General features: G+C 41.1%; 1 pseudogene; it reads right to left on the reverse strand.

Annotated features, from left to right (window-relative positions):
* Positions 1-4,267: 4,267 nt before the first annotated feature.
* Positions 4,268-10,821, reverse strand: LOC116086256 (annotated as a pseudogene).
* Positions 10,822-13,705: the final 2,884 nt, after the last annotated feature.

Genomic DNA, 13,705 nt, shown 5'->3' on the forward strand with positions numbered 1-13,705 from the left:
GTCTTTTATTCCTTAGTTAGCTTTAATCCTAGGTAGTTTTTTGATTTAGCAGTTGTGAATGGGTTATTTCGCTAATTTATTTCTCAGTAGGTTTGTTGATTATGCAGAAAATCAATTTATTTATTTATTGTTGTTTGTTTGCCTGCATGTGTGTATGTGTACCACAAGTGTGCCCGGTGCCTACAGAGTCCAGAAGAGGGCAGTGGATCCCCTGGCACTGGGGTTGTAAATGGTTGTGAGCCTCCATATTGGTGCTAGGACCTAAGCCTGAATCTTCAGCAAGAGCAAGTGCTCTCAACTGCTGAGCTCCTCCTGCTTTTGGTATGTTGGATTTTGTATTTGCAATCTTACTGAAAGTGTCTACCACATCTAAACTATTTCTGGTGGAGTCCGCGGGGGTCTTTTCTATACAGAGCATATCATTTGGATATAAGGATAAGTTTACTTCTTTCTTTTCTCTTCTTTATTTTCTCTTTGTGTCCTTTTTGTTGCCTGAGTTAAGACTTCAAAGACTGTTTTGTAAGTGTGGAGAGAGCAAGCATCTTTTTTTTTTTTTTTATTCCAGATTGTTATGAAAATGCTTTCAGTTTTCCTCACATTAAGTATAACTTTGGAATAGATTTGTCACATATAATCTTTATTATTTTGAGTTATGTTCAACCTGTTCTTAGTCTCTTTTAGGACTTTATTATGAAGAGTGTTAAACTTTATTAAATACCTTTTTTTGTATCTCTCAAGATGATGATGTAAGTTTTGTCCTTAAGTTTATTACTATATAATTGGTTTGCATATGTGGAATGAATCTCCCATTACTGAGATGAAATGAACCTGTTTGTGGTGCATGATCTTGATTGTTCTTGAATTCAATTTGCAAATATTTTGTTGAGAATTCTTGCATCTATCTGAACCTTACATTCTTTAGCAATTACAGCTCATTGAAAACAAAAGCAGAGAGAAAATTAAAATATTACATTTATTTAAAATACCAGAAAGTGATATTTAAAATTTCATTTAGAATAGCAAGCAAATAACCTGTAGATATCCCTCAAGGCCTTGGGAAACCAAGAAAAATCTAAACCTCAAAGCAATGGGCATCAGGAAGCAATAAAGATCAGGGTAGAATGACCGAAATAGAGACACTGCAAAGACAATTATTATTTTTAAGTTATTTTTAAAGAAAAATTAAATAAGATTGACAAATATATGGCTAAAGTAATAAAAAGACCCAAGCCAATAACATTAGAGGTGAAAGGGCACAATCTATTGATCCTAATACAATATAGAGAGTCATGAGGATCTATCCCAAAACTTATATTCACAGACACTGCAAAGTATGAGAAATGAACTGATTAACTCCCAGACAATATGATCTATAACAATTACATTAAAAAGTTAAACGCAGACAAACAGGTCCTTAATGATCAGTGAGATTGAACAATCATGAGAAGTCTTCCAACAGTGACTGTGCAATTTTACCAAGCCTTTCTCTTCCCTGGAGAAAGTAGCAATGAAAGGAACATAATTCAGCATGATAAGAGGTGTTCAGAATAAGCTCATGGCCAATGTTAGACTAAATGAGGAGACTGTTCCTTGAAAACCTGGAAGAAAAGGCTGCCCCACTTCACTCTTGTTCAGTTTAGTGCTTGAAGCCTTAGCTAGAACATTGTGTGTGTGTGTGTTCAAGAGAGAGAGAGAGAAAGTGAGAAAGAGAGAGAGAGAAAGAGAAAGAGACAGAGAGAGATAGAGACAGAGAGAAAGAGACAGAGGGGAGGGTGAGGAAGAGTGAGGGAGAGGGAGAGAGAAAGTAAGAAGTCAAATTACTTATATTTGCGAATTGTATGAGCCTATAGTTAAAAAAAAATACAAATAAACAAAAAACAGCCCAAGACTCTATGAGAAAACTCTCAAGCCTGCTAGCTACTTTCAGCAAAGCAAGAGGGTACAAAAATCTCGTTAGCAAGCTCAGTAGTTTTTTCACAGGTCAATAATGGACATTTCAATAAAGAAATCAGAAAAATTTCCCATTCTCAAGAGGTTAAAGTAAAGAATAAGCCTAACTGTGGAGGTAAAATGAAAACTGTTTACAATGAAAACTTTATGAAATAGAAAAAATAAATAGAAAAAGCACTCCAGCTGGGAGGTGGTGGCACACACCTTTGATCCCAGTGCTTGGGAGGCAGAGGCAGGCAGATCTGAGAGTTCAGGGCCAGCCTGGTCTATAGAGTGAGTTCCAGGACAGCCAAAGCTACACAGGAAAACGCTGTCTCAAAAAACAAACAAACAAACAAACAAACACCAAACAAAAAACAAACAGGTAGACAAAAACAAAAACAAAAACAAAAAACCCAAAACCCAAAACCAAACCAAAAGCACTCAAAAATAGAACAGCTCTTGAATGGACAGAACTGATCTGACGTTGTGAAAATGGTTTTATGACTGAAAGTGATCTAAAGATTGCATGCAATCCTAATGATATTCCTCACATAACTAGAAGTAATAACCCTAAAATTAAGGATCTTGAAGAGCCACAGAATTCCTTAACAGAAAGAACAATGGTAGAGTCAACAAAATACCTGTTATCAAATCACACTACTCATCCATCATAGTAAAAGCAACATGGTAGTGGCTCACAAAAAAATCAAATATATAAACCGAATCAAATGACCCAGAGAAACAGCTCATGTCGCTATAGCCACTCTATATCTCTCTTTGCTGTGACCAAATGTGCTTGACAAAGCAGCTTAAAGAAGGGTCCGCTTGGGCTTAGGGTTTGAGGGAGCAGGTTGTCATGGTGAGAAAGTCTTGATAACAGGCGTGGGAAACAGTTGTTTGAGTTGAATCTGCAATCGGTTAGCAAAGAAAGATAAACACTGATGTTTTGCATGGTTCCTCTTTTTTATTCTCAGCGATGAAAGAAGTAACTAATACAGAACATTGGTTCCAAGGGTGACCTTGTGGCTCTGGGGAACCCAACTGTGTGGGTTTTGGTCTTTGAAACTGGTTTGTGGAGTGAATGTGGAAGAGTTTGGAGCTATGCGCAGGAGAAGCTCTAGAGTGCTGAGTATGTTGCTTAAGAGGATGAATGACCGGTGTAAGAGTTTTGAAGACCAGAATGCAGAGAGAAATGTGTACAGTGAACGCCAGGATCAGAAAGTTTCAGAAAGGAGCAGGGAACTTAGATCAAAGCCATTGTTATGCTATTTTGGCAAAGAATCTGGTAGTATTATGCCACATTAAAAAAAAAAAAACTTGAATGAGTTTCAAAGAAATGAAGTAAATTGTTTGATAGAGACAAGACAGCACCACATCTATGGTTATTGCTCACTGCACTTAGTGAGATCTGTAGCAAAAATTCAAAGCAGAAAGATGTGAAAGTTTGTGGGTTGACAAAGAAAACTGTGACTAAAGTTAAGTGTTAAGGTGGGGTGGACAAGATGCTGTGGACAGAGGTGCTATAGTTGTTGTGATTAACACTGTTGGGCAGAAAACAGTACAATCTGTACTAGGACAACAGGTTGGGCAGAAAACAGTACAATCTGTACTAGGACAACAGGAAAGGGCAAGACCATACCCACTGCCAATCACCCAAAACTCCTGGGTGTAACCATGCCAACACACTCAAAAACTTTCCCTGAAAAAGGTGAGTAAACAGGGATAGCTTTCAGGGCATTCTGAGCCAGCAGGGCTGCAACAAGAAATGTATCTGACTGCTCCAATTCAATTCCACTAAGTGCGCTCTCTCTCTCTCTCTCTCTCTCTCTCTCTCTCTCTCTCTCTCTCTCTCTCTCTCTCCCTCTCTCTCTCTCTCTCTTTCTGTGTGTGTGTTCAAGGTTCATTTGGTGTTTTCATTGGCATGACTACTTAGATAGTTGTTTGTGTCATCCATTTGTAGATATTACTTTTTACAGAATATTGCAATGTACACCACAGAGACATATAATACACAAAATGACATACTTTAGAGCAGTTATGCACGGAGATGCATAATACAAGAGATGCATTACACACTGGAGCCAGGATATGACTAATTGGGAACTCATTGCCCCTAGGCATGTTTGGTGATGGTGTCCTAGCACATAACAGGTGCATGGGATAATTGAAGCCTGCACACAGTTGACAGTGTGTCTTGGGGACAGTAGGGTTGCCACATTAACCAGATTATCCCTACAGAAGTACCACTTTAACATCAAGATAGAGTAATAGGAACTGAGGTTTCCCCCCAGGCTACCTTAAAAGCTTTGGGAAGTGAGGTTTTTTCTAGGCTACTTTAACACAACCGCACTAACCACAGCTCAGAGAAGGAGACTGTGTGGTCTCCATAGAGATCCTGCTGCAGCCTGGACAGTGAAGTGCTAGGATCTCTGTCTGGATCCCCCCAGAGTATAGCTACACTCTTCTGCAGGCAGGCCTCCTCTTCAGGAGTCACCTTCACAACATCCAAGATTCCACTTAGTCACAAGATAGAGGACACTGAGAAAGATCGCATCCTTTACTCCATAGAGACCCTTAATCACGGTGGAAATAGAATGCACCTGCCTAGGAGTCTTCCTTATGCTCTCAGCCAAGTCTGCTACTGAGAGGCCAATGGCCCAGGACATACATAACCTTTCAGTTTGATCACCTCATGGGCACAGTAGGCCACCTGCTTGTGCCCATCCTTCCACGGCTCTTTGCCTGCAGCAATGCTGACCTAGTCCAGGGAGACACAGGCAGCATTCACACCACTCCACACAGGCACAGTGGAGTGTCCATGTTCCCATAGGACTCATCTATAACTGCTCACTGGGTGAACTTCCAGCCTTTCTCCCTTCAGGTAACAGGACCTAGCAGAATCCAGACTGTGACCACTTCCAATAACTCGGTTTTGGGGCAAGCCACTGATTTTCTAAGCCACATAAGTCAAGAAATCCCCTGGGTTTGAAGCAACAAGCAGCTTGCAGTTTAGACTGTATTTCACATTAGCAATGAAGAACTTGAAGAGGTTCATGTTTTGCTGGACCAAATTGAACCATCTCTCTCTCTCTCTTTTGCTGATGCCTCCCTATCCTTACCTCCACCCTTACCCCTGACCCCTACCCCTACCTTCCCACCCTCACCCCTATTATGACAATGACCACTTGGAGTTTGCAGTCACACTATAGCCTTTGCAAGAATCTATTTTTGGTACTCTAAGGAAAAGGCTGCAATGTTGGAGATCCATTATCTCTCTCTTCATTTTGCCTTCCATGACATCAACGAGGGCAAGCTCATCCACCAAGTCCTTCAGTAAGATACTGATGACACAAGCCATGCCAACAGCATAGACCCCAACAATATATGTGTATAATCTTATTCGGGGGTAGGGGACTATTCTTCCTTAAGAGTTGCCATCTTGGACTTTGAACCTTTGGGGATGGCAGTATGGTCTGGGCTTGGCGACAGTGGCTCTCCAACAAGCTTCACTTGTTGTTTTGAGACAGGGTCTCCCTATGTAGCTCAGATTGGCCTCCTGATGATCTTCCCTCTTCAACTTCTAAATGCTGAGGTTACAGGTGTGGGAAACCACAGCCAGCTCCTAGTCTACTCCTAAATACACATTCTGAAAGAAATTTCAAATACGTAGAACTATTGAGGAATACACACAAACCATATTCATACTCAGTGATAACTATAATCTATCTGCCTGTCTGTCTGTCTGTCTGTATTATATATCTGTATATTTATATGTTTTGTTGTGTGTTGGAATATTCATACTATATATTTAAGAGGATTTCTGAAAAAAATTTCCTATAAAATACAACACTAGTTACTTTTAGGGATTAATATTCTAATTTTTATATGTATTTTTTTTCATAGCATTCTATATATTGTTAGAATTTCCTATGTAAGAGTTTATTGTAATTTAAAAGTTAAATAAGGTATTGTGGTCATTTGAGTTTCTGTAAAGTGATTTCTTGGAGAGAAGAGAGTCTGGAGGGGTCTTAGAGTTGGCCATGTCTGGGTGCTAGGATGAAGCAGAAGCAACTGTGGTTATCCCCATTCAGAACCTGTGCAGAAGCTGAAGCTGGCCAACAATGTTCTTTCCTGCTTCCCTTAGATGTCCTTCAGCACTGTTCTGGGTCCTTAGTGTGCGCTGGGTTCAGTATTGTGTGCTGTGGCGGGCTGAGAGTGGTGTCTTAGCTGGCTGGTTGCAATCAGTACCTTTAAATGTAATTTCCACTTTGAAACCTCCCCTGCTATTCCCAATAGACATGGAAATGCAAATATTTGCTCATATTATTTCCTAAACAAGTTGGATTCTGTGGGAAAACTCTGCTAATTAAAGTTGACGTCCACCAAGACCAGATAGCCTCTGGGCTCAGTGCAATGTGGGAGGCTCCCTTGCTTAGCAGGGTTTCTCCTTTTCTGACCTTGTCCAGAAAGTTCTAAGCCTCTATACTCACCTCTACCTGAGGAATGTTACATAGCCTCAATTATTTTATAAGACCAATTTCCTTGCTCCTGACAAAACCTGTTCAGCCAGCACCTGAGATTCCTGAAATGCTTCCTCATGCTAATGAAGCAAGTACCCTAAGCTCCTAGCCAAAGATCTTTACCCATCCTGGGTGTCCCTTCCCTCAGACCCCCCCCTCAAACTTTATAAGCCTTTAATCATCCCAAGTAAAGTTGATCTGCCTACTGACAGCTGGTTCTGGTGTGTTTTAGTCACTGTACATACTCACAGGGCTTCCGAACCCCCTGTTTGAGGTCTCTGCTCCCACTGCCCTTGTGGACTGTATCAGCCAAAGATCCACAAGAGTGGGGAGACCCACAGATTGTGAATGTGTCCCTTGTAGTGGTGATTTGAATTGTGGAGTAGGCAGGAGAAGCACCCTGTGGCATTGAAGAATGGAAAGTTCGCCTGGTAGTGGGAATATGAAATGGCAAGCAGTAGCTACGAGACCAGCCAGCTAGTCTTGTGCTACTCCGACCTCTACAGAGTTAGAGGAAAACGCTCACAATCTCAATCTTCAAGTTACATAAAAATGTGAACATATGAAACACCACCCAAACAATGTCCATAACGAGTTTAAGACACTATTATTAGTTTATGATATTAGCAATAATTAATAAATTCTTGATATCATATCTTGGTAATGTTAAAGAGAGACAGAGTATTTACTGATGAGATAGACTGCTTTAATCCTTTTGAAAAGCAGTTAAAGGAATATCTATCAAAATTTAAAACCCATTTGCCTTTGACCAGCCCATCGTTGCTTGTCCTAAGAACATGCATATAACCATATGAAGTGAAATTCAGGTAAAGTTACCCACAATAAAACTTAATTTTTTAAAAGATTTTATTTGTTATTTATTTTTGTGTATGAGTGAGTGTTTTGCCTATATGTATGTTCTGTGTACCATATGTATGTAGCGGCTATGGAATTATTTGTTTTTTCCCTTTTTTTTGGTTTTTTTTTTTTTTTTTTTTTGGTTTTTTGAGACAGGGTTTCTCTGTATAGCCCTGGCTGTCCTGGAACTCACTCTGTAGACCAGGCTGGCTTCAAACTCAGAAATCCACCTGCTTCTGCCTCCCAAGTGCTGGGATTAAAGGCATGCACCACCACTGCCCAGCTGGCTATGGAGTTAATAAGAGGTTGTTGGTTCCTCTGAGACTGGAGTTACAGATGGTTGTTGGATACCATGTGGGTGCTAGGAATCAAATTTGGATCTTCTGGAATTGCAGCCAACATTATTAACTGTTAAGTCAGCTTTCAGGCCCCATCAGAGATTTTTAAAAAATAATAATTATTATTATGATACATGTATGTGTATGTATGGTGTATGTGTGTTGAGTGTGTATGATATGTGTGTATGGAGTGTGTATTGTGTATTTATGTGTGTATAGTATGTGTATAATGTGTATATATGTTTATATGGTGTATGTGTGTATATGTGTTTGTGTATGTGTGTGTATGGGTATGTGTATGCATGGTGTGTGTATGGTGTGTGTTTATGTGTGTGTATGTATATATGGTGTATGTGTATGGTGTGTGTATGTGTGTATATGTGTGTGTATGGTGTGTGTGTATGGAGTGTGTATGTATGGGTATGGAGTGTGTGTGTGTATATGTGTATGTATGATGTGTTTACATGGTGTATGTTTATGTGTGTGTGTGTATGGAGTGTGTATGTATGGGTATGGAGTGTGTGTGTGTGTATGTGTATGTATGGTGTGTATATGGTATATGTTTATGTGTGTGTGTATGTGTGTATGGTGAATGTGTACGGTGTGTGTATGTGTGTATATGTGTGTGTATGGTGTGTGTGTATGGTGTGTGTATGGTGTATGTGTATGTTGTGTGTGTATGTGTGTATGGTGTGTGTGTATGGTATGTGCGTATGGTGTTTGTATATGTGTGTGTGAAGGTGCATGTGCCATGATGTGTATGTGTATGACACAGACAACTTTGTGCAGTCTGTTCTTTCTTTCTACCTTTATTTGTATTGCAGGAATCAAACTCAGGTTTTCAGGCTTGCAACCTTAACTGTTTCTTTTGGAAACGACTTGAGATCAACTAATACCAAAAGGATTAAATAAATCACCAAGCATCTGTGCAAAGCAAAACTGTGGATTTGTGAAAGAATAAAGCAACTCCATGCGTGCTGACTTGGAATGTTCACTAATCTGCAGCTTTAAACAGTAGCAGCCACCCAGAGTGTGAAGTGCAGAATAGTACTGTGGTCTATAGAAGGTTGTGAAGAAAAGGGCGATTTGTCTGAATCCTGTCCACCTACAGTTTATTTATGTGTGTGATGTGTAATAGCTTGTTGCTGGGGCTGCTGAAGTACTCAGAAAGTACTACAGACAAGGTGATTTACTGACAGGAATATGTCTCATCAATCTGTCATCTAGAACTTCAAGATCATGGTGTCCCAACGGGTTTTTTCTTCTGAATTCTTTCTCCTCTTGGCTTGTAAATGGTTGCCTTCCCCAGTGTCTTCATGAGGTCTTCCATTTGTGTCCTAATTGCATAAGGATAACACATGCCTGAGGGCCTATCCCAGTGATGGCTCCTCACCAAATCTCTTCTTTAAAGAAATTATTTCCAGATGCACCATATTCCCATTCTGAAATACTCTGAGCTTAGATTTCAATGAATGAGTTTGAGCAGAGGAAGGGGATACAGTTAACTCAAAACAAGAAAGGATTTTCTTTCTGTGCCTCATACGCTTGAACAACCAGCTATAACCACACTGGACCTGGGCGAGGGGAGTGGCTGAGTGGGCAAACAGGAGGAAAGAAAACATATCTACCTTTCCAAGTTTATAACCTATATATGTGACACAGATTTTTGAAACTTTGTCGGTGTAACCGGGCCTCAGACCTTAGTAACCACCTTAGTTATACTAAGGTATACTTAGCACATCGTCCCCATGATGAAGTACCATTTAGGTCATAAAATTAAACACATAGACAACACCACCATCCAAAATGAAAACAAAGACCTAACCAATCATAGTCTGTAGTTCTGGGAAAAATCTCTAAATGTACTAACCTTGTTTTTTGGCTTCTGTAATTTCTCATCTAGGTAACTGAACTATGTCAATGAAAAATGGTGCTTTTTTGTGCTTAAAAGCTTATCCTGAGAAGGCTCAGTGCTAAACTAGGATTTCAAACACCCAGTGTAGTAGCCAGCTGGCTAATAAGGACTTTCTATTGACTTAATACTGTGTCCACAAGAGTTGGGTATAAAAATAAGAAAAAAGAGAAACACTTGTTTCTTCTCTACATTGTAAACATTCCTTCTTAATTTTTGCCACAGTTCAATAGATAGGCATTAAAGTTAGCCAGAAATATATAGATCTGTTTCCTATTTGAGTTTCTTCAACCAGAAAAGCATTTTTGTGTGTGTGTGTGTGTGTGTGTGTGTGTAACCCCCAGTAACAACCAGCTGAGACTTGTCTCTGACAAAAATCACACAATCCATCCTGAAATGGATTCCTCTACTTCAGCTGCACGAAACAGTGCTGGTTGGCATTTTTTCTGAGAGATGTCCCACTGATGCTCAAGGTGACTGGTCTGTGCTCCTGGGCTCTTGGTTCATTCAACTAATCTCTCTGATTTCCCGAGGGTGGGGTGCTGGAAAGAGTGCTGGGGAAGGCCTGAGAGCCATTCTAGTGTTGGGCTTCCCTCCCAAGGTATCTAGGGCCCTCACTCTCTATAGTACTTGGCTTTATCTTACTTCTTCTAGAATAGATACCTACTTTAGTCACTGCATTGAGGTTGGCAATCTGTAGGCAGCTCTCCAATCATTCTCTCCTTCTGGATCCCATTCAATGTTTCCCTGACTTATCCCCTATAGCACTTCATACCTTTGAACACACTATAATTTTTCTTGCCTATTCCCAGGAATTGTTGCCTATGTTTTCCACAAATGAATTCCAAGCAACTGGGGTCATGGCTACCCTATAGTAGACACTTGATAACTATCAGGTGATTGGCAGATAGAGCACACGACCATCTACTGGGCATGACACCCTTTCCTTTCTGGCCCATGATTGTGTCTCCTCTCTCCATGCTACTCTCTACTTCTCACAGGTAAGGACAGCTAAGGCAGCTGGTCTGATGTGTCTTTCAACCTCACAATTAAGGTCTCAAGAATGTACTTATTTAGAAGTTAAGGCTTATAAATGGCAAGTAACTTGGTTAGCATTCCCAGCAATTATGCTCTCCGGGCTCATCCCCACCTACGTTTTATACAATCTGTGACTTTGGGTGATAACCTGAGATGAAAACTTGCCCTTCTGGAAATGCCTCTGTGTCTTGTCTACGCCAGTCTCCCAGTCACTATATGTCATGTCCACTTTCCTAGATTTGTAAACTGGACTTCTCATTTTTAGAGAAACTTTGTGAGTAGTGAGGCTGGGTGGTTGCCTGTGAATGCTCATGCTGGCTAGTTTTATATCAATGTGACACAAGCTAGAGTCATTTGGGAAGAGGAGCTCTCAGTTAAGAAAATGTCTCCATAAGATCGGGGCATTTTTTTTTTTTTTTAAATTTAGTAATTGATGAGGGAAGGCCCAGCCCATTGTGGGTGGTGCCATCTCTGGGCAGATGGTCCTTGTATAAGAAAGCAGGCTGGGCAAGCGATGGGCAAAAAAACAATAATTAGCACCCATCCTTGTCCTCTCCATCAGAGTCTGAATCCAAGCTCCCATCCTGTTTGAATTCGTGCCCTGATTTCCTGCTGTGGTGGACTTTTACCTGGAAGTATAAGATGAAATAAACCTTTCCCTCCCCAAGTTGCTTTTGGTCACGACGCTTTATCACAGCAGTAGAAACCCTAACTAAGACAGTGCTTATGTCAGATTGGCTTCACAACAGAATCAGATCTGTACAGAAGTTTCCTTCGACAACCACTAGTGGACCACCTTCTGAATCCCTGGCCTGGATGGACAGCATCCCATGAAGACTTCAGGTTGCCCTTATATTTTGTTTCTTAACCAGCATATGAACTTTTCCAAGATGAGGCAGGCCTTTTCAGTGTTACGCCCAAATCTAGGTGAAGAGTGCACAGTCAAGCCTTTGTCTTCCTGATAGAACATGCTTGATTTCAGGTGACTTCATTCAGAAGTAGGAATCAGATACTATTTGGCACAGCAGGAAAAAAAAAAAAAAAAAAAAAAAAAAAAAAAAAAAAAAAAAAAAAAAAGCACCTCTGGCAAGGAAGGCATTATGCAACTGCCTTAGAAGTAAATTTACCTTCTTAATTATGGATGCCTGTGGCTACAATTACAGATAAGTAGCATTTCCCACGTCTAATCTTCTTCCTGCTTCCTTCTCTGAGCCCATTGGGTAAACCCTCTTGGGTCTTCTATTTAATTCTCGGAGGTAGTGAGGCAGATTGAAAGAACTTGCCTGACCAGAAACCCAAAGAGGTCAGAGGCAGATAGGGACAACAGTATTGAAGACGCATCATTTGGAACAGGGAAGGTTTGCTGTCCTGCAGCATGCCCTTCCAGACCATCTAATCGTAGAGTGGCTTCCTGAGTAGTCATGCCCTTCCTGGGGTTGTTCTGCATTCAGTGGGTCATGAAGCAGGCATGCAAAACTGATGTGAGCCATGCCAGGCAGGTATCACCCCAGAACTCCAGAATGGGTACCCAAGCTTTCTCAGGCCTATATTACAGACCTCTGTGTCCAGGGTCTGAATCCCTGCATTTACCCTAAGGGTTGGTTTCTATTAGACACAGAACATTCTTGTCTTCTTAAAAACAACAACAACAAAACAAAAACAAACAAACAAACAAAAAACCCAACAGCCTGTGGACAGAGGTAGGGAAGATGAGTAGTTGGCCCACTGTAGTTCCTGACAGCACAGGATCTGACCACTTTTCCATGCCACAACTCTGAGCATTGTTTCAGTAGTTGACTAAGTGGTACACAGAGGCTCCAACCTCCAAAAGGCCTGACAGAAGCAAAACCCACATCTTTGTTGGGCAAAGACTTTACTTTCTATCCTACCTGACAGAGGATCTTATCGTTTCTCTCCTCAGGCATTTTCTGGTCTTTTGATACCTTTTGCCTCCCACCTGAAACCCAGATATAATTCCCTCGAACAAAGCCCTCTGAAGACACTCATACAACTTGGAGCCAAGTCAACCTACTTAACTTCTACTTTTGCTTTGTCTCCTCAAGCTTATCTCTCACAGCCTAGGTAGCTCAGTACCTCTCCTGCTCCCCACCATGGCTCCTAAGAGGCTGAGAGGGCTTTCCCTGTTGCCTTGGCCAGCAGGGTCGGCAAACGAAACAGGAAGTACCAGCTCTGCCCTTTCTAAAGAGAGCTGCCAGCTTTCTGGGACCTATCGAGATGTGGCTGAACACACTCTGCTGTTTCCAGCAACCGCCTCACCCTGCTCTCCCTGCCCCAGCCCACCCAGTCTCAGGAGAAGCAAGAAGAGTAAAGAAATGCTGATTATGAGGGCCAACAGTAGAGTGTTCTGCCTTCCAGGAGGCAGCACTACCGGCTTCCCCACACACTACTGTGCTCTGAGAACCACATCTCACCATTCTGAAAAGAGAGGATTTTTTTTCCGTAAACATGGTTATAAGTGTTTTAAAATGGATTTGCATGTGAGAACAATATGTTGATAAAAACGAATTTAAATTAAAATTTAGAACTTAAGCAGGGTTGGTGCTAGTGGCAACCTTTAATCTCAGTCCTCAGGAGGCAGAGGCAGGTGGACCTCTGTGAGTTCAAGGGCAGCCTGGTGTACAAAGTGAGTTCTAGGACAGCTGGAGCTACACAGAAAAATCATGCCTAGAAAAAACAAAACAAAACAAAACAAAAAACAAACAAAATTTAAAACTTAAAATGGTTTTTGGATTTTGTGGTCTAAACATAAATGATAAGCAAAAAAGTGAAATTCAAGGGATTGCTGAACTTAAAACTGAGTATTCCCTCACCCTGGTTGGGGGAGGTGCATGGGACACAAAGGCACTTGGTTTGGCTGCACACAGTTTATTGAAAGAAATAGAAGCCAAGTGCCTTGGAAATGGACAAGGGAATACACGGGTTCCCACCCAGCATATGTGCCTATCACATGCTCAATGAAGATGGAGAAGATGGGAAGAAGGTCATGGGGCTGTGGGTACACACTATCTGGGTTTGAGTTCAGATCCATGGCTTGCTAGATTAGGGATTTTGGTGAGTTAGTGAATGGTTTTAAATTTCACTTCCTT

The sequence above is a fragment of the Mastomys coucha genome, unplaced genomic scaffold (genome assembly GCF_008632895.1).
Source record: "Mastomys coucha isolate ucsf_1 unplaced genomic scaffold, UCSF_Mcou_1 pScaffold12, whole genome shotgun sequence".
Lineage (NCBI taxonomy): Eukaryota > Metazoa > Chordata > Mammalia > Rodentia > Muridae > Mastomys > Mastomys coucha.